The sequence below is a fragment of the Cetorhinus maximus genome, chromosome 14 (genome assembly GCF_964194155.1).
Source record: "Cetorhinus maximus chromosome 14, sCetMax3.hap1.1, whole genome shotgun sequence".
Taxonomy (NCBI): domain Eukaryota; kingdom Metazoa; phylum Chordata; class Chondrichthyes; order Lamniformes; family Cetorhinidae; genus Cetorhinus; species Cetorhinus maximus.
The window spans coordinates 19,833,387-19,855,878 of record NC_135892.1 but is presented as its reverse complement, the minus strand read 5'-3'; the positions used below and the strand labels follow the sequence as shown (position 1 = coordinate 19,855,878).

General features: G+C 45.3%; 1 long non-coding RNA gene across 1 annotated transcript in view; it reads right to left on the bottom strand.

The window, feature by feature from the left end:
- The window catches only part of LOC144689497 (uncharacterized), a 44,289-nt gene that overhangs the window by 5,025 nt on the left and 16,772 nt on the right, over positions 1–22,492 (bottom strand). The window lies entirely within an intron of this gene.

Genomic DNA, 22,492 nt, shown 5'->3' with positions numbered 1-22,492 from the left:
CAGCTCAATTGAATCATCCTTTAATCTTCTGTACTCCAAGGAATTAAAACCTAATCTACACAAGCAATTATTTTAGCCCCAGTATCATTCTGGTGAATCTGAATTGCTCCCCCCACGACCCCCAAGACCAATATATCCTTTCAAAGGTGTGTTGACAAGATTTGAATACAGTACTCCAGGTGGGGTCTAACCATAGCTCTGTGAATCTCTAGTGTAACCTTTGTTTTCCAATCCTCTTGAGATAAAGACCAATATTCCATTAGGTTTTATAATTATTTTTTATAACTAGTGATTGCTTTTCCTGTATTCCTAAGTCTCTGTTCGTACACGGATTTTAGCTTCTCGCCATTTAAAAAATACTTTGATCTATTCTTTTTGTGTTAAAAGCAGATGTCCTCACTCTTTCCCACATTGAACTTCATCTACCACTGTTTTGACCTAATCTATCCCTTTGCAACTTTCTGTTCTCAGCTACGCTATTTTCGATGCAACCTAGTTCATGTCATCAGCAACCTTAGATATAAAGTTTTCTATTCATTCATCCAAGTTAATTGTAACTAATGAAAAGCTGAGGCCCCATAGGACCCATGGGCTAATATTAGTCACATCCTGTCAAGGTGAGTACACACCCATTATCCCTACTCTCTCCCCTACATCTTAACCTATTTTCTATCCATGCACTCTGTTGTTGATGGTCTCTTGTATGGAACATTGTTGAATACCTTCCATATAAATGACATCCATAGACACTCCCTTATCCACAATGATAATTACTGCCTTAAAATAAATTCAACTAGGTTCATTAGACATGATTTACTCTTTAGAAATCCTTGTTGGCTCTCTCTGATCAGGTCATATTTGTCCAAATGCTCAGTTGCTTTGTCCCTAGTAACAGTTTCTAGTAACTTCCTCACAACTGATATTGGGCTAATGGACCTATAATTTCCTAACTTATTTCTTCATTATCAATTTCCAATCTAATGCTGAGTGGTGAGAATCAGTGAGAGCATTGGGTCTACAAAGAGCGGAGAGGGAAGGTGAGAGCTCAGTCCAACAGGCAAGAATCAGTGAAAGCAGCAGGCTACAAAGAGTGGAGAGGGGAGGCGAGAATTAGTGAGAGCAGTGGGGCTACAAAGAGTGGAGAGTGGAGGCAGGAGCTCAGTCCAAGAGGCGAGAATCACCGAGAGCAGTAGCGATACAAAGAGCGGAGAGGGGAAGCGAGACCTCAGTCTGAGAGGTGAGAATTAGCGAGAGCACTGGGGCTACAAAGAGCGGAGAGGGAAGGCGAGAGCTCAGATCAAGAGGCAAGAGTCAGCGAGAGCACTGGGGCTACAAAGAGCAGAGAGGGAAGGCGAGAGCTCAGTCCGAGAGGCAAGAATCAGTGAGAGCAGTGGGACTACAAAGAGCGGAGAGGGGAGGCAAGAGCTCAGTCTGAGAGGTGAGAATCAGCAAGAGCAGCGAGCTACAAAGAGTGGAGAGGGAAGGCTCAGTCTGAGAGGCGGGAATCAGTGAAAGCAGAGGGGCTGCAAAGAGGGAAGACAGGAGGCTCAGTCAGAGAGCTATGAATCAGCAGGAGTAGCAGGAGGTACAAAGAATGGAAAGGGAAGGGGAGAGCTCAGTATAAGAGGCGAGAATCAGTGAGAATAGTGGGCTACAAAGAGCAGCTTCAGCTTCATGCACGTGCTGAGTTAGAGAGAAAAAAATTCAAACAGGGACCTCACAGGAAAGTCATAAGTCAATAGATTGGTGAGTAACTGCTTTTAGGGACTGTCTGTAAAGATCTGGAATTTAGAAAAATGTAAACTTTTATATAACCCTGAAACACCTACCTTATTATTAATTTAGAGACACTAGCAGAAGGGAAGTAAGTAACAAATGAGTCTGTTCTTTTGTTCTTTACTGCTAGCATTTATTGGATTGCTAAGTTTTAAATTAGTAAGTAAGTGGCGGTGAGAACGGGCATAAATTCAAAATTAAAGTAATTAATTAGTTAATTAAGATACAATAGGATGGCAGGGCAGATGATATGTTGCGACAGCAGGATGTGGGAGTGCCTGAATGCCAGTGTGATCCAGGGCAAACTCATCTGCAGTAAGTATCTGTGGCTTGAGGAGCTTCAGCTCAGAGTCATTGAACTCGAGGCCATGCAGCAGACAATGAGACACATCAGGGTGGGGGAATGTTAACTTGGACACTTAGTTTAAGGAGGTGATCACAACCTTTAGGAGAAGGTCTCCTGTTTTGGTCAGTGGATAGGGGCAGGAGGGTGTGACTGCAAGTGAGCAGGTAAAGGAATCAAATAAGGTAGAAGTAGAGGAGCCTCAGCCCTTGCAATTGTCCAACAGATTCAAGGCGCTTTTAGCCTGTATGGACAAGAGTAGGTATTGCAGGGTGGATGAGCAAACTGACCACAGCACCATGCTAGAGGAAGCCATTCAAGCAGGGGGAGCTAACAGGAATGCAGTGGTAATAAGGGATAGTATAGCGAGGGGATAGACACAGTTCTCTGCAGCTGAGAGCAAGAGTTCAAAAAGTTGTGTTCCTTGCCTCATGCAAGGGTTCAGGACATTTGCTGTGAACTGGGGAAGAACTTGCAGTGGGAGGGGGAGGATCTAGTGATCATGGTCCCCGTTGGTACCAATGACATAGGTAAGATTAGAATGGAGGTTCTGCCTGATGTTATGGCACAGCAGATGGTAAATATTAAGCTGCTCAAATCCCAAAGAGAAACTTGAAATAACTGCCAGAACTGCTTTGCAATTTGTATAATTCGGGGTCCGTGCCTTGAATGCAGTGGTAATAAGACCACCAAGTCCCGCTTCCCCTGCAAGTTCCTCTTCAGCCCTAAGCAGATGTACCAAACCCTGGCACCAGTCAGGCAACATAGCCATCTGGATTCTTGCCCTTTGCTGCAGAGAACAGTGTCAATCCCCCTCACTATACTATTCCCTAATACCACCTCATTCCTTTTTTCTCCCCCACCCCGGCTTGAACGGTTTCCTGTGCCACAGTGCCATGGCCAGCCAGCTCACCCACCTTGCGGACATCGCTTTCATCTACACAGATTGTGCGTGCCTCAAACCTGTTTGACACATGCAAAGCCTGAGGCACCTCCCCTACTGTCTGCTTGGTCCCATTACCTGCCTCACTGACAGTCACATCCTCCTGTCCCTCACTGCTGACGAAAATAGATGACCCTCTTCTAAGAGGTGTGACTGTCTTCAGGAACAGAAAGTATTTTGCCCCGTCCCTTATGTTGCACAGTGTCTGCATTTCGGCTTCCAGATCAATAATCCTGATCCGGAATTCCTCAAGCTGCTTACACTTCTAGCAGACATGTTTGTCATGAATTGCCTTGGTGTCCAAAAGCTCCCACATCTCACAGCTGCAACGTAACACCCGTCCCGCCATTCTAACTTATGTTATTTAGTTAATTTACTTTAATTATTTTCTTCCTATGTATGCTACAATTTACTGTGTTTATTGAATGCTAGTACCACTGACAACTAAAGGTTATATGCTTCTTAACTACAAAGTGTGTGCTTTAGATGTTTGTTTAAATTACTTTATTTTTATTGTATTTTTTATCTTTATTGTTTGATTTTAATTTTAAAGTTTTCAAATTTTGGTTTATTATTTTAAAGTTTTAGTTCTTTTCACTTATAGATCTATCTTAACTTGTCTGTCTCACACACTGTCCCTTAGACTGAGCACTTCCCAGCCAATTAACTTAATAGCTTCCTGTTACATCACATGTTGCTTTTTCTCTTTCTCACGGACTGCAGCTTCCTAGCAGCTGAAGCAGTGAAACAGCGCGCTGCTCAGCTCCTGACTGTCTCCTGCAGGCCTGCTCTGCTCCGCTCTGACTCCCAGCAAGGTACCCAAGGTACCCAAACTGAAGTCCCTGCCACTCTCCGTGCCCTTTTAAAACTGAAGTCTCTCCCGCTCTCCGCGTCCTTTTTAAACTGAAGTCCCTGCTACTCTCCATGTCCTTTTTAAACTGAAGTCCCCACTGCTCTCCATGTCCTTTTCAAACAATGTTGTGAAACCCATGAGTCAGGATCAAACCTGCTGCAATGTACGCTTCACCATAGAGAGGAGAACACAAGTGAGCATCTATGACATCCATTTGCCTCATAATTATTAGGGTGTCCCTTTAGCTGGACACTTGCGCTGACCTTGAACTCCACCACCCAAAAAGACCCTCCTCCCACTTTGAGGATTCACACGTCCAGAACAACTATGTTGTCAAGAACAGCCTTGAGAAAATGGTGTGCATAACTTTTGAGACACGTTGCGCTGCCTTCTACCCTCCCCTGTCACCCACCACCTCCCCCCACCATCACCATTGGCCCACTGAATATCACCATTCCTCTTCCTTCCGTCACCCTTGAACCTCCTCCTGTTACCCTGGACCCTATCACGATCCACCTCCGCATGCCTTTCCTCCCCTCAGAGCCGACACCCGTTACCACCCACGTGCCCCCCCCGACCCTGCCCCCGCCCATTATCCAAGCCACCTGTCTTGATCCCCTCCGTGACCCACCCGATGAGACCTTCACCTGGCAGATTCTTACCCTGGACCTGCCACCCTACCACGTCCCACTTCCCTCTCTGACTGGGACTGTTCCCCCCTACCCACCAGTACCCTGAGTTCTCCCCCCAGGGCCCCACCATTAACACCACCAACCCACCCTCCAAACCACGCCCCACTTCCACTGTAAGCCTGCCTCCCCTGTCCAACCTTGACGCAGCTTGTGATACAAGCACCCAAAATCTCTCAGCACCACTCATAAAGGTAGGCAAAAGAAGCGCCTGCATACCTCGAGATGAAGTGAAGCTTGTCAGGTGCACGTCACTTATATACAATCGGGAAACAGACCTTTCTAATAATCCACTGGTGGGTCCTAATTTTGAGGGGGATCATAATTCTGGTGATTTGGCCTTTTTAATGAGATGCACATGAATGCAAATGTGGTTCCCAACATAGATCAGAAGGAAAGTCGACCACCCGCCATCAAAACTGGGAGAACAAATTTCCAAACTAACTTTTAGTTTCTGTTGGGAAACAGACTTTTACCATCATGCCAAATTTAGTGCTCCCACCTGTCACGAGTCCTGCCTCTGGTGGGAGCAGAAAATTCCATCTTTTGTGTTTGTCTTCACGGAGAAAGATACAAAAAAATCTCTCTGAAATACTAGGGAGCTGAAGGCCTAGTGAGATTGAGGACCTGAAAGAAATTAATATTGGTTAAAAAATGCAGTGCTAGAGAAATTAATGGGACTGAAAGTTGATAAATCTCTTGGACCTGATGATCCACATCCCAGAGAGGCTGTAGAGATGGTGGATGCATTGGTGATCATCTTTCAAAATTCGATAGATCCTGGAACAGTGCCTGGAAAGTAGCAAACGTAACCCCACTATTTAAGAAAGAAGAGAGAGAGAAAACAGGGAAATACAGACCTGTTAACCTGACATTGGTAGTAGGGAAAATGCTAGAATGTATTCTAAAGGATATGATAACTGGGCACTTAGAAAATAATGGTGAGATTGGGCAGAGTCAACATGGATTTATGGAAGGGAAATCACGTTTGAGAAACCTGTTGGGAGTTTATTGAGGATCTTCCTAGCAGGTAAAATAAAGGAGAACCAGTGAATGCGGTGCATTTGGATTTTCAGAAGACTTTCGATAAGGTCCCACACAGGAGGCTAGTAAGCAAAATTAGAGCACATGGAATTGGGCGTAATATACTGGCATGGATTGAGAATTGGTTAACATACAGAAAACAGGGATTAGGAATAAACGAATCATTCTCAGGCGGCAGGCTGTGACTTGTGGGGTACCGTATGGATCAGTGCTTGGGCCCAGCTATTAACCTTCTATATTGAGCTTGACAACATGCGGCCCACAAAGCCCCCCAGTATGGTCCCCAAAAGCAGTTTTCAAAATGTCATTAAGGGGAGTGAAAGATTCTGAACGAAACTGCTCCTCCAATCACAGGCCTTCACTCACTGAACCTATCCACAGCAAATATGGGAGAGAAGCAGTCTGTGATTGGAGGATCAGCAACACTGGCGGAAATGAGTGTGCTCCCGAAAAAGAGGTATTGACGGGGCATGGGGGCAGGGGGGAAGAGAGAAAGGCTGGCTGCCGGGCTGTGTGGTAGGGGATGAGACTGGCTGCTGTACAGGCTGGGTGTTGGGGAAGGAGGCTGGCTACCATGTTGGGTGTGAGAGGAGGAGGCTGGCTGCTGGGCTGGGTGGGGGAGGAAGAGACTCACTGCCGGGCCAGGTGGGGGAGGGAGAGGCTGGCTGCAGGGCTGGAAGAGGCTGGATGTGGTAGTTGGGTGTGAGGATGGCATAGTGATGGTGAAGAGCTTGACTGCGCGGGAGTGTGGGGGGAGAGAGGGCGGGGAGAGTGAGTGAGGGAGAGAGAGAATGAATGAGAGTGTGTGGGAGAGAGAGAGTGAGTGGGAGCGCGGGAGAGAGAGAGTGAGTAAGTGGGAGCGCGGGAGAGAGAGAGAGAGTAAGTGAATGGGAGCCCAGGAGCGAGAGAGAGAGTGAGTGGGAGCACGGGAGTGAGTGAGTGTGGGAGAGAGAACATGAGAGTGTGTATGGGTGAGAGAGAGAGAGAGCCTGTAAGTGTGTATGGGAGAGAGAGAATGAATGAGTGTGGGCCCACACACAATCACACCCATTCACACAGTGGGTGAGGGTGAGTGAGTGAGCATCAAGAGATTGGGAGTGAGTCAGACAGATATACTCTGTTCCTTTCACACTCTAATGGGGATCTTGATTAATTAATCTTTTGGTTTTTAATTATCAATTTATTGCTTTGGCATTGCTTTATTTTTACTCAGTAAGTTGTTTCTTTTCTTCATACCTCAACTTTATTTTGAAATTCATGTTTAATGTTGAGCAAACCTTATCTTTCTGAAATTTGCTTATTGGCCCTTTGAGTGAGAAAAAATGGAAATGTGCCCCCCCCCCAATTTAAAAGATTGAATTAGCCTGATCAATATCAATCATTTGGATGCGGGACCAAATGTAATGTTTCCAGGTTTGCTGATGACACAAAACTTGGTGGGAATAAGAGTTGTGAGGAGACTGCAAAGAGGCTTCAAGGAGATTTAGACAGACTAAGGGAGTGGGCAAAAACATGGTGGATGGAATATAGGGCAGGATTTTCCGCTCTGGAGACCAAGTGCAATGGCAGGCGGCAAAAGCAGAGTGTTTCCGCCGGCCAAAATGGCAGGTTTCCACGCCAGATCGTCTTCTTTCCAGCTCATCATATATGCATGAACAGGACCTTTGCCCGATCTCTTGGTAGGGTTGGCTGCGATTCATCCACCCCGCCGTGACCTCATCAGATCACCTTGCCGGCACCATATTTAAACTGCACCCATGCACATCATTCACTGTCTGCAGCCCAGGGCTGGTCCATGATAGTGATGTCCCACAAAGGAAAGAAGCCGAGCGCCCCCAAATGAAGAGACAGTGGGCTGGGGGTTCTTCTGGACGTGGTGGAGGAACACTGGGGTGTCCTCTGTCCCCATGATGGGAGAAGCAAGTCCACCAGCCTCACCACTTTGGAGGAGGTGGCCAGCGCCAACTCTGAACAGAGGAAAAACGCCACCCAGTGCAGAAAAAGGATGAATGATCTCATCCACATCCCCAGGGTAAGTCAACCTTCTCCTCACTCTCAATTCTCATTCTCTCGAGCCCATCAGACATTTGCAGGTTCAGCCCACTGGGATCTCACACACTATCATCCCAAGAGACATCACCATTGACTCACTCACACTTTGACATCTTCATCTGTGCAGCTCGTATCCTCAGCCTTTACACAGGTCCACTCAGCACCCACACAAGGCAGGCATCCTTATCATCTGCTTTGGTATCTGTCCTGCTCACAGTCTGTCCATCGTCTTTGTGCATGACAAGCTCACCCATAACAAAAGGAAGAGACCCCAGACCAGTGCGGGGTGCCTGAACTCAAGGCCCTTACACAGTACAAAGAATGCTAGGCTGAGTTGGCCGGAGAGGACCAGGACCATGCCTGCGCCGATGGTGTGACTGACTCCTCCCAAACAAGTGAGGACCCATCACCAGCTCAACATTCACCCAATGAAACGGTGAGTGCTTTATAATGTTGTTGACTGCAACAAATCACTAATCATCTCTTCTCTGTTTGACAGGCAACAGTGGCAAGTGCAAGAGGCCCACCGGCAGCCAGTCCATCAGCTCCAGCCCCCACACCACCTCGGATGAGGAACCTGAGGACCTACTAGATGTCGAGCCATCACAGCATTCATCCACACCCTCCACCAGCACAGAGACACACACCTCGGTGACACCAAGTTGTAGAGCACACTCGGGTTCTCAATCTGGTGAGCACAGCACAGATTCTGGTCCGCAGCAGGTGGGGGCAGGGACATCCAAGGTCTCTGACAGTCAGAGGACTGCTGGAAGCCAGGATTCTACAGAGTCCCAGCCAGATGATGAGCCTTTGGATTCGGCCCTAACACAAATGTTGGAGCTCCAACGACAGACACGAGAATATCAGGCAGAGTTGTCAGGTGCAGTCAACAGTTTGCAACATATGATGGAGGGGTACATCCGTGTTCAGTCTGAGGTCATAGCGCCAACATGCCAGCACACCCAGGTCAACACTGGTAGGATGGCGACCACCATTGTGGTGATATATGTATATTTCTGTGTTTATATTCTGTGTAGGTAAGGGTAAACTGTAACTGTGTGTGTCCAGGATTAATCAAAGGTGAGGTTGTTGGAGTCAGATTGTCTGTAGAATCTAAGAGATGAAAGACTAAATGTTTGTTATCTCCTTGCATTTTATAATGAGGCCTTATGGTGGGTGTTAACTTACAAGGAAACAGAGGAGTTCTGAAATTATCATTTAAGGGTAAGTTTTGAAATTGATTTGTAGCTGTTGCATTTCAAAGGAGTCTCAAAGGTTAAAAAAAAGTTGCATTTTACAAGAGATTTGTGAGTAAACAGGGACTGGTGTTTTAAATTTTATTGACCTGAAATAGAAGTAATATAAGAACATGAAAGGTTTTGATATTTGGGAACCTGAGTTTTCAAAGAGATATTTAAAGACAATGTAGAACTAAAATGAAAGAGGTGAAAAGGTATTTATGAAAACTGGTTTTCAGCTGCAGTTGCTGCTGGGGGAATCCCAGTGAAAATCAATTCTGGTGTTTTGGAGTGTGCTGAAAAGCCATGAAAATCTTTCAATTGAAGAAAGCGCCTCAGTTTTGGGCCAGGAGAATATTTGTCCAGAGAAACAGTCTGTTTTGAATCTCCCTTTGGAAAAACCGTATCAGTGTGGATTTGTTCTGGGAAGTCGTGGATTGTACTTCTGTTTAAAGTGAAAACAATTTCACAGTTTGGGTAATATTTCCTGGATTTTGTGGTTAAGAATCTATAAGGGCTATTGCCAAAAAGATAGTTGTATTTTAAACCTTTCATGAAGCATTTTGGTAATTATTTTGTAAGATTTTTTTTCTAACTGCTTATCTTTTACCTTGTGTGTTTAAGTTTTTTTTTCCTTTTCTTTTAATAAACATTTTAGTTCTTCAAATTTTAGAAGTTAGCACTGGAGTCCTGAGCTTTTGTGTTCAGTAGCTTTCCCTCCTTGTTTCTACAATGCAAAAAAAAATTACGATCAACCGAGACAGATTTCAATCTGAGATCTGGCTTGCTCAGCATTAACATCAGCTGCTGTCATAACACCATGGAAACTTTGGTCCAGGACATAGAGCCTGAAGTTTGCCAGGAGTTGCACTCCATCGTTGTAGACATAGGAGCGATTCATCAGTGGCTAAATGAGAGGGGGACAGGGCACCTTGACCTCACTCCAGCTGCCCCTTCACCGCAAGGAGCCAACCAGGGATCCTCAGCCACCCAAAGGGATGAGGACCAGCAGCAGGACACCCAGGCAACTCCGAGAGTATCCAGCTAATCCCAATCCCCTCTGCGTGTGACCCCATCAACTGCAGCTCCACAGGTAGAGGAGGGTGTACCTGCCCCACAGCAGGAGACCCAAAGCAGGCAGGAGCCCTCCAATCTCGGTCCTACAGAGGATGCCTGCCAAAGTCAGCCCAGACATCAGGGCGCAGCAGTCAGCAGGCTACCTCCACCTCAGCTGTGGATGTTGAGGATGCGCCAAATGTAGCGGTAGGGTTAGAAAGATGAAGAAATACCAGGAGCACAAAGGCTACACAGGTGTTCACAATCTGTTTATCTTTTCCACAAATGTAAATAGATTTCCACTCAGTCCACTTCTGTTGTTTATGCCTCCTCTATCTGATGATATGGTTCGTGGTCATTCAAGTGTTGCACACCCCCCCAACTTCTCGCAAATGTTCCATCATGTGCTTCAGGTGGATGTTGTGTTGAACCATTTCATGACAGTGTCTATCTGTTCTCTGCTCAGTATCGACATCAGTGAAGCGTCAGCCTCAAATAAACCTGCGGTTGCCCAAGGCATCTCTGAGACCTGCTTCAGAGATTCAACTGATGTTTCATCATGACTGTGGAAGCTGGAGGCTGATGTAGGCCCCAGATGCTTCTGTATTGTAGACTGCTCAATTTATATCCTAGGTTATGAAATGTAGAGGCGCATGGAAACATGCATCTTTCATGGAGCTCCACGCTATCTCCGTCAGCCTTGAGTGTGCTCCATCAACGAGCCCAAACTCTGAGCTCGTACATGCTCCTGTCTGCCTGCAGTGTTCTCTAATGTCCGCATGGAAATCTGAACAACACCCCAATATTAGTGTCCACCTTCCCACCTCCATGGTTCTGAGCTCAGAACCTCACCAACACATGTTGGCCCTTGCTTTTCCTGCTAGGTGTTTAAAAGTTTGTGACCTAGGAGTTGTGTGCAAAGGCCCGCATGGCCAACGTGGACATGGGAGGATGCAGCATTGGGCAATAAGGTCTGGCTAGCCTTTCCTGATGTTAACTCTCTGCCAGCTCCCTGATGGTCAATCGAAATGGTTATCTGCAACTAACAATGGCATCATTGTGCCTGTGTTAGGCTGCTGGGATGAAAATGTTTAGCCCTGTTATGGGATAAGAGCAAGGATGGAATACATCTGATGTGTGCTCTTTATTAGAAATGATTTGGTACCTTGTGGACTACATGGTGTACCTGCATATTTTGGAGCACAGAGGCCAGGACTGGACATCAGGGGACAATGAGAGAATCCAAACGGAGAGAATATGGTGCTCGTGAAGTGTTCGAGGATCAATCATAGGTGAGCTAAACAGCGGTCCTACATCCTTCACTGAGAGTTACGGATGACTGTGTCCTGAGGAAGTTTGTAACACTGAGGACTGAGTATGATGAAGAAGCATCAACACTTGCCTTGCATGAACAATTGGCAGCGTGCAAAAACCACATTGTGAGGCCACAATCGGACTTGCACATAAAGATGATGTCCACTCATTGAAGATTTACCACCTTGAGGGCATACTACCACGAGTGCAATGAGATTGCAGTGCTGCTCCTGCCTCTTGTAGGCTGCCATAGCCAGTGGAATGTTGGCGATATGCTTGAGGAGGCTACATCACTTCAACAGTGCTCATGAAACACCCTGTTGCACTTATTATCACATTACAAAAAGGCCACATGCTCCCAAGGCTGCCTGACCTTCCTAGGATGAGGACATTGTGACGCCAGAGTGAGATTGAAGTGTAGCATTGAGATGAGGAGGATAGCAACTAAGGTGGTAAGGTGCACCCAGCATGAAGGGCACTGGTCAAAGAGGAACTTCAAAGCTGGTCGTCATCATCCTCCTGGAACCTGGTGGCTATTAACGTTTTACATGCATGCCTGCTTCGTTAGGCCCATGCTATGACCACTTCACCAGCTCCCTCAGCCCTCTCGACGCTCTCATCATCGGAGGACATGTGCAGCTCCTCCATTTCGTCACCAGACAAGGCATCCCCCGTTTGGCGTGCCAGGTTGTGCAGGTCGCAGCAAGCCACAATCAAGCATGAGACCCTCTGGGGAGAGTACTGGAGTGCACCACCTAACCTCTCCAGACATCGGAATCACATCTTCAAGGTGCCAAAGGTCTGTTCTATCAAGGAGTGTGTTGCGACATGAACAGTATTTTCTCAGAGGCACTTTCTGGCCCCTGGAAGGGCATCATCAACCATGTCTTTTGCGGGTAGCCTTTGTCCCCAGTAAGCCAACCCTGGATGATCTGAGGTCCATCAAAGATCTGCGGGACTTGCGATTGACTTAAGATGTATGAATTATGGCAGCTTCCTGGGTATGTGGCACATATCTGCATAATGTGCCACATACCCAGGTGGGTGGTTGCAGACCAGCTGAACATTGAGTTGAACATTTATGAATTGTAGTGGTTGCTAGCAGGGAGCTCTTAAGGCCACATGAGCGCAGTCAATTGCACCTTGCACCTTGCAATCCAGAAATAGCAGCAAAGCCCAGTACTCTGGCAGCCTAGCTGGCTGCATCTTGAGAAAACTGTGTATAATTGTGAGCCTTGCTAAATAGGGTGTTGGTAACCATTTGTGAGTAGATGTTTGAGAAATGCTGCAGAGGTCCCCAGTGGAGCCCTGGAAGGAGCCACTCATGAAGAAGTTCAGAGCAGCAGTGACTTTCAGAGCAATCATTCACAGCAATGGTTGGCCTCCCAGTCCCTACAGCTTCAACTCCTCCTGGGGAATGTGGCAATTGTGAACCACGAGATCCTTAGACATGCGGAGATGCCAACGCACAGTCTCTTGCTCATCTGAAGGTATGAAGAGCGTCTTCTGTACATCCTTAATCTTGCCAGATGCCTCAGCACAATGGCTTCATCAGCCTCAGCTTCTGGGTGTTGAGAGGGCCCCGCTGGCCCTTGCTCATCAACATGAGGCTCTTCCCTTTGCCCAGACTGGCGGCAATGTGACCTTCTTCTCTGCCTTTGCTGTTGCCTGTATGAACACAACATTGGACACTCCATCATGTTTCCTCATCCTCGTCTCTGCAGGAACATTGACTTGAAGCATGAGTGAGTATAAGCTTCCAAAGGTCATCTTCCTGTCGCTGACTAGGGAGTGAGCATGGCGCCAATGGGTTACTTTCATCCCTGCCATTACATCCTCACTTAGTCCCTTAGCAGTGCTAATACAACGTACAGGATTACCTGAAGCACAACCACCACCCCAATCCTTCTCCCCAACTACAACAAACGCTACTCCAATGACTGCTTTGAAACAGGTGCTTGGATGTGAAAGAGTTCTGTCAGATGCTAGAATCCTCAGGCAGGACACTCTCAGATTGTAACCTTTGGTTTACACAGCTGCCCAAACATCCAGTGAGGGAATGAGAGTATTTCTGGATGGATGGCAGGTGGGGGGAGGTTTCCTCTCTGAAGCTGCCAGTTACAAGGTTTAGTTGCGTTATGGACTCTAGGCAACTGCATTTTGGCCCATTGCCCCCTTGTCTATGGTGCTTTCTTAAACTCGGGATTTCTCACGAACGGGACAAAGGGTTCTTGTGAGGAAATCATTCAATGGCCCCAATCAGAATAACTCTCACATGATTGGGCTATTACAAATAAGGCTCCAAATTCCCTCTGTTGCCATTTGAATGCTCCTGACATGTTTCAGTTGTGCCTTCCTTCATTTGGGAAATCAGGATTCAGTCAGGTTCCCCCTTCAACCAGCCCACAAGTGCAGCGGTCGAATCCTCCCACAAGGCCTGAGAGATCTCCCCTGCAAATTTTTTTCATACTTTCTTCTTCAACTACGTCATTGCTTCAATTTGGGAAATGGTGGTGCTGAGGTTCTACTACCAGGTCAGCTTCAACCCTCACCTTGTGACTGTGGAAATCCCTACCATTGTGCTGGAGGAACATCATCTTCAGGTTTCCCTCCCTCCAATTACTCTCCTTCCTCCCCCTCTAATCCTCAATCCCACATTGTCATAGTTGTGGATATCCCTGCCTTCCTCCCTGAACCCTTTGATGTTGATGTCCCGATACCCATGTAGACCTGACCCTCCCCACCTTAAGGCCTATTGCACTGTAACCTACAGAGACCTCCAACATGAGACCATCAAGTGCCCACTCCTACATTACCTCTTTCCAATCTACAGGCTGCAGCTGCCTCTCTGACTGTGACTGTGCCATCTGCAGCCCATAATGAAGCCAGAAACTTCCAGAACCAAGTGTGTGAGGGGGTAACCATGCCCTGCGCATACCATGTTGGACATTCCTGACATAGGACTGACAGGCCCTCCCCATCCTTGGACTGGGACAAGGACAGTCATTCCAAGCTCAGCGCTCTGAATTGTGGCGCTTAGACACAGGACTGTCTTTTCTGGTCCCAACTAGCTTTTGTGCTCCTCCACAGGACTGTCTATCCATTCTGGGCCCAAAGACATTCCCCACCAACCCGCCCCCCCCAAGTCATGTGTCTGCATGCATCATCCCCAGTCTTTCCTCCCCTTCCAATCCAGCCTTTGCACTCCAGCCCCTTCCCTTGCCTCTGTCTTGTGTTGAGGGGACTGGGCCTATATTCTCCAGAGTTTAGAAGAATGAGAGATGATCTCATTGAAGTGTACAAAATTCTTACAGGGCCCGACAGGATAGACGCAGAAAGGATGTTTCCCCTGGTTGGAGGGCCTAGAACCAGGAGAGACAGCCTCAGAATAAGAGGCCATTTAGAACCGAGATGAGGAAGAATTTCTTCAATCAGAAGGTGGCAAATCTTTGGAATTCTCCACCCCAGAGGGCTGTGGAGGCTCAGTCATTGGGTATGTTCAAAATAGAGGCCAAGAGATTTCTAGATACCTATGACGTCAAGGAATAAGAGGATGGTGCTGAAAGATAGTGTTGAGGTAGGAGATCAGCCATGATATGGTTAAATAGCAGAGCAGGCCCAAGGGGCCGAATGGCCTACTCCTACTGCTGTTTTCCTATGTTCCTAAGGGGACAATTCTTGTGTTGACATAGTTTTGGGAGATCATGTCAAACAGTTCAACAATTTCTTCAATGTTGAGTGGCATTTGGTCCTGGAGATTTGTCTATTTTTAAACTGATTTTGTTTCTCCGTTACCATTTTTTAAAAACTAATATTGAATCTAGCTAGTTCCTCCCCTAGATTTATTTTAGTTTTCCTTTTAATCTCTGATTCTTTTTCCACATCCTCTACTCCAAAGTCCAATGTAAAGTAGCTATTTAGTAAGGCTGCCATTTCCTGATTTCCCATTATAGTATTACCTACAACAGTCATTAGGGAGCCTGCATTACTCTTAGCCACCCTATGGGCTTGATTTAATGTGGATGATTGGGGGGGGGGGTCTCACCCACTGGTTGGAGAACTGACGGGGAACTTCAGGGCCCTTCAGACAATTAAGTGGCCACCATCAGGCCTTCTCCCTGGTTCAGAACCCATCAGAGGAAGTCCCGACCGTCAAGAGCTGTCGGCCAATCAGAGGCCAGCAGCTCCTCATTGCCATACCAGGAACAGTGGCAGCTGCTGAGGGGCCCAATGCCAAAGGTGAATGAGGGCAGTTTGAGAATCAGTATGAGGGGGGTACCCCACCAGGGAGGTCGAGGCAAGGTCAGGTGGCTGACTTTCACCAGCCCCCACAATCTCCTGATGCCAGGTCTCTCAATTGGGCACAGATAACAAGGACCCTCCAGCTCCTAACAGAGGCTGCCGGCAAACCCAAAAGGTATGTTGCACGGCCTTCGGGAGGTGTGGGAAAGCCAAGCAGCTACCATTTAATCCCTGAGCCATCACTGAATTACAGTGGGCTCAGGAATAATGGGTGTCAATTGGCTAATTAATGAGCCTAATTGACATCCCAGTGCTAGCGGCCAAGAATCCCACGTCAGCCCCTTCCACCCTCCGAGAAGGAAATTTTGCTGCCGCCATGAGACTCACATAGATGATCTCCCACGATTTAATGGGTGTCACCACCATGTAAATCCAGCCTTATTTTACTGTTAATATATTTGTAAAAACCCTTTTGTGTTGTCTTAGATACCCTTAGCTAATATCTTTCATATTCCCCTTTTGCAGCTCTTACCACCTTCTTTGCACTTCTGTTGTTTGTGCAATCTCTACTGCTCTTTGACTTCATGTAAACTTTTTCTTTTAATTTTATGCTATGTCTTACTTCCCTTACCAATCAAGATTGTTTAAAAGAGCTCTTGGCCTTTATGGGTATGTACAGGTCTTGTACTCTACCAAGTCTGTCTTTGATCACCTCCTTCTGTTCATCGGAGTTTCATCCATTAATAATTCTGCCCAATCTATTGTGATCGATCCCTGCCTCATCCACCTCAACCTTACCTAAATTTAAAACCTTGATTTGTGACTTATCTTCCCCCTCTCAAACCTAAATTGAATTGTAGTCTCTGTTAGCTAAATGTTTCCTTAGCATTGTTCCTAATTAACTGAGGCTCATTATTCATTACCAAATCCAAGATCCCTGTTTCCTTTTTGATTCAATAACATATCGCTTCATAAAACTGTTCTAAATGTATTCAAGAAATTTGCTGTGTTTGGGACTCGAGCTGTTCTGCTTCCCTCAGTTTGTGAAAATTAAAATTTCCCATTATAGGTACTTTTGCAACAGACTTATTTGATGTCTACATTTATCTATTCACCTACTCTATAACTGCAATCAAAAGTCCTGTAAGCTTCCGCCAAAGTCTTGCATCCATTTTATTTCTAAATTCTACCCACAGAGCTTCCACTGCCTGCTGACTCTTACTGACATCCTCACTTTCTACAGCTGTAATAGTGTCCCTTGTTAATATTGCTATTCCTCCTCCTTTTCCAATTTCTCTGTACATGTTAAAGAACTGAATATTTATCACCCAGTCATGTCCAACTGGTAGCCAGGTCTCCATGATGACTACTACACCCTATCTTTTAAGCTGAATTGATGCTTATAATTAATTTAGTTCATTAGTGTATCCAACTTTTGATTGGGCAGCAGATGCTATCCTAAATAACCATGATGCTATTTTAACATACCTTTTAACTTATCACACTTGTTGCTTTTTATCACTTCTGCTGTATTTTCATCAGTTACTTGTTGTTATTTGTGGATATGGTGATGGGGCAGCCAAGTGGAGTGGACAAGGTCAGCCATAATCTTATTGAAGGGTGGAGCAGGCTTGAGGGGCCATATGGATTCCTGCTTCTATTTCTTATGTTCTAATTACCGGTATTTCTTTCTGAACCTGAAGTATTTATATTACCTTTAACACTGTTGATGTCCTGGACTTTGCTTTCCTGGATGACCCTATTTTAATCTTCTTGATTGTTTCTGTTTTTGTCTGAGCCCTCCAAACCACCCCCACCCCCACTCCCAACCCTGCAATTCCCTTCCCCTTTTATTGGTTCAAAGCCCTTTTGAAAATCCTATTCTTTCACCTAGGTCTTTGTTCCCAGTCTAATTCAGGTGGCCTGTCTCAGCGGTACAACACCTTCCTGTTCAGGAATTCGTATACCATAGTCCTGCAGTTGGTGGCAGTAGCAGCAATTGCTGATCATGAACTAACACCTAAGACCTCTATGTTGTTGTGTATTAAAATCACAGCCAGTCATTAAGATGTTTACCTACATAATATCTTTTGAGCTGTTACATTGGTTCCAGCTACATTGAAAAAAAGACTTGCATTTACATAGTGCCTTTCACCTGTCACTGCTGTAACATAGGAAACACATCATTCAATTTGCGTATAGCAAGGTCCCACAAACACCAATGAGATAAATATTGGCCAGGACACCAGGGAGAACTCTGTTCTTCTTCAAGGACCAAAGACTGAGATGAAAGAATAGTATTTTAAAAGGACTTTGAACCAATAAAAGCGGAAGGGAATTGCAGGGGTTGGAAGAGAGGGGGAGTGGCAGGGGTGGTTTGGAGGACTCATACAAAAATAAGAACAGCCAAAAAGATTAAAATAGGGATGAGAGCAAAATCCAGGACATCAACAGTGTTAAAGGTAATATAAATACTTCAGGTTCAGAAAGAAATACGGGTAATTAGAACATAAAAAAATAGAAGCAGGAAGCCATATGGCACCTCAAGCCTGCTCCACCCTTCAATAAGATTATGGCTGACCTTGTCCACTCCACTTGGCTGCCCTATCACCATATCAACAAATAACAACAAAGCAACTGATAAAAATACAGCAGAAGTGATAAAAAGCAACAAATGTGATAAGTTAAAATAGCATCATGGTATATATGGTCAGCTGAGGGGACAGATGTGGCCTCAATTTAACATTTCATTCGATAAAAGACATGAACCCACAACCTTCCAACCTGAAGTTGAGAATGCTACCCACTGAGTCATATAATGCACATGAAAAGCAAATGCCAAACTGAAAAAGCTGCAAATAGACACCAGGTCACTCAGCATCTGTCAAGGGAAAGGGCAGGTTAATAGCTGAGATCCAGCAATGTATTCCAATACATTCTTTTGGTGTAATTGGGCATCTGCTGATCGCATTAATGAAACCATTACCAATAGGAGAACATAAAAAAGATCATAAGAAATAGGAGTAGGAGTAGGCCATTTGGTCCCTCAAGGCTTCGCCGTTCAGTAAGATTATGAATGATCTGATTGTGGCCTCAATTTCACTTTCTTGCCTGTCCTCCATAACCCTTGACTCCCTTGTAGATCAAAAGTTTGTGTAACCCAGCCTTGAATATATTCAATGACCATCCTCCACTCTCTCTGGGATAGAGAATTTCAAAGATTAACAACCCTCCAAGGGAAAAAAAATTCCTCCTCGTCTCTATCATAAATGGGAGACCCCTTATTTTGAAACTTTGCCCTTAGTTCTAGATGCCCCCACAAGGAGAACATCTTCTCAGCATATACCCTGTCAAGCCCCCTCAGAATCTTATGTTTTAATAAGATCACCTCTCATTCTTCTAAACACCAATGAGTATAGGCCCAACCTGCGCAATCGTTCCTCAAAAGACAACCGTTCCCCATCCAAAGCCTGCTTTGAAGTGCCTTTCCATTAAAGAAATACATTCTTGTTACTACACCGAATGCTGACATTTCTAATGATGGCATCCTTGGTGAGCTATGTGAATTCTCTTTTAGCCATCTGCTAGTCTAACCACTGGTCACTGACTTGTACTTCATCCTTTGGCAATACAAGTCGATTATCCTTTATCCGAAACCCTCGAGGCCGATTGCATTTTGGATTTCAGATAATTTTGGTTTTTGCATACCGCATATGAACTTACATAACAATAGCCTAAGTCTAGGTTTGCTATAGTCTAAAGTAAATAAAATGACTAGAAATGTAAGATATATCACTGAATAATAATTACAGGGTATCTGTAATAAGTTTCTTTTTGACATGTCCACCACAAAAATCGCAAGATAGTGCAGTCAAACAGCCAGACTTCCCGCACTAAAGGTCAATAAGGTTCAAAAAAAGTGGCTTTTGGATGTTTTTTGGTTTTCCTATTTGCGGATAAAGGATACTCAATTTGTAATCGCCTAGATTTCTTCACAGCTTATTGTGCTGGAAGAGGTGAGATAGATGGGAAATGTCATCCATCTGTGAGACTGTCCCTTGATGCCGACTATATTTCCTGGCCAGAAAAAGGGGGCTTCCCAGATCTGCTGGGGAATGCCAGTCTGAGGAGAGAGAATCACACAGCAGCAGGCCCTGATGTCCTTGAAAAACACTATGGCAGTGTTGCTAGTCTGAAATCCCTCCCAAACCGTCCAAAGATCTGAAAACTGCTGTTACTAACTTTATTTTCACAACCTGTGACAGTAGCTCAGTCTAGAATAACCAACCATGAGATGGAGAAGTTTAAGTTTTATCCACATGGGAATTGTGTATGTACTTGAAAAGGAAAAATTTTCAGGGTGCTCTGAGGAAAGAGCAGGTCATACCAATTAGATTGCTCTTTCAAAGTGTTGGCATAGACAAGTTGGGCCTTTTCTTCATTTACAAGTGATAGGAATGATTTTGCACTCCCATTTGGAAGCCATGCACACGGCAGATAGAGCCCCTACTCTCTGGGCCTACACACCCAGTGAGTGCAGCCTCCTGCTAGGAATACAAAATCATGGATTCACCCCTTTATAAGAAGAATAATGTCAATAAGAGTGGACGATTTATATCAATAAGCATTGACATTTTTGCCTTTATCATTGTTGCCAGATAACATGAAGGAATTTTCAGGCCTTCTGCCAGGCATGCTTATAGCTGATCCATACTCGTGGAAGAGTCTTGCTTCAAGTCCTCCAATTCTATGCATCAAAACTTTGGCTACAAAATCGACCATCTTAGATCTACCAAACGGGTATGTGGCCATTTTATGTATCAACCACAGAAGCCTTTGAACTGGTTTTCGTCCACAGATATAAGTCAGTTTTAAATAGTTAAAAACCAAAGCAAAATTCCACCAGAATGGGGAAACTGCGAAGACCACTCGATTTTATGGTAAGGATGAGTCTAACTAGTGCACTATAGTGGCAAGAAAGTGACATTCATACAAAATACAAAGTTTTCGGCCAAATAAAAGGGAGTGTTGTGACATGTAGAATTAAAATAAAAACAGTGGGTGCTTGGAGACCCTCAAAAAGCATCACAGCCCAAACGCTGAAAAGGGAAGGGTGGCAGGCAATGCTGAATGTTGCATTAGGTGGCTATGCTGAGGGTTACACCAGATAGGCAGACTTTTCCCAGCCAAGTAGAAGAGGGTTCCAGTGCATACGGGGTGCATGTGGGGTAAATCCCATGAAATTGATGTCTGATTGTAATCTCAACATCATCATGTCCTCTTCTGCTTTCTCCGGGGTTAGTTCCAACTCCTGCGGGGAAGTCCCCTTTAGTCTTACGGGAAAATAGTTGAATGAATTGAATGAATTAAAATGGCCCTGAATTCCTCCTTTCCCAAGAGCGCATGTGTTCCACGCTCACCAGGGTGACCGAGATGAGTCCACAGTGGGAAGAGCTTCTTCTGTGAAACTGACAGGCTGCAAAGGCTTTAATCAGTTATATTGAAGAGCTCCAGCCATGACCAGATGAGGTATAAGCAAAATACTGCAGACGCTGGAAATCTAAATTAAAAACAGGAAATGCTGGAAAAACTCAGAAGGTCTGACAGCATTTGTGAAGTGAGAAACAGAGTTAATGTTTCAAGTCTGTATGACTCTTCTTCAGAGCTGAAGAGAGGTAGGAATGTGATGGGTTTTATGCTGAGGGGATGAAGCAAAATAGAAAGTCAGAGAAAGGTTGGAGCTTAGGAGAGATTAAATGACAAAGATGTCATTGACACAAGACAAAGGGAGTGGCAATAGACTCAGAGACATTTACAGCACAGAAGGAGGCCATTCGGCCCATCGTGTCCACACCAGTCAACAAAGATCCGACTACACTAATCCCATTTTCCAGCCCTGGAGGCTATGGCAACACAAGTGAATATCTAAATATTTCTTAAATGTTACGAGAGTTTCTGACTCAACCATCCTTTCAGGCAGTGAGTTCCAAACGCCCACCACCCTCTGGGTGAAAATACTTCTCCTCAACTCCCCTCTTAGCTTTCTACCTTTTACCTTAAATTTATGCCCCCTTGTTATTGACCCCTCTACTAATGGAAAAAGTACCTTCCTATCCACCCTATCTATGACCCTCATAATCTTATACACCTCTATCAGGTCGCCTTTCAACCTTCACTGCTCCAAGGAAAACAACCTCAGCCTATCCAATCTTTCCTCATAGCTCAGACCCTCCAGCCCAGGCAGCATCCTGGTAAATCTCCCCTGCACCCTCTCCAGTACAATAACATCCTTCCTATAATGTGATGACCAGGGCTGTATGTAGTATTCCAGTTGTGGCCTAACCAGCATTTTATACAGTTCCAGCATAACCCCCCTGCTCTTATATGCCTCAGCTAATAAACGCAAGTATCCCATATGCCTTCTTAACCACCTTATCTACCTGCCCTGCTGCCTTTAGGGATCTGTGGATTATGCACACAAAGGTCCCTCTGATCTTCAGTACTTTCCAGGGTCCTACCATTCATAGCGTAATCCCTTTCCTTGTTAGCCCTTCCCAAGTGCATGACCTCACACTTTTCCAGGTTGAATTCCATTTGCCACAGCTATACCCACCTGACCAGTCCATTGATATCCTCCTGCAGTTTATGGCTATCCTCCTCACTATTTACCACCCTGCCAATGTTCGTGTCATCCGCGAACTTCTTGATCATACCCCCTACATTTAAGTCCAAATTATTTATGTACACCACAAACAGCAAGGGCCCCAGCACCAAGCTCTGCAGATCCCCACTGGAAACAAACATCCAATCATAGAAACATCCCTCTATCAATGCTAGTGTTAAAGACCAAGGCAGGTGATAATAGTGGCATAAAGGTCAAGAGAATGTGTTAATAGCAGAATAAGGGTCAGCACTTTCTGAAAGCAAAACATGCAGGGGGCA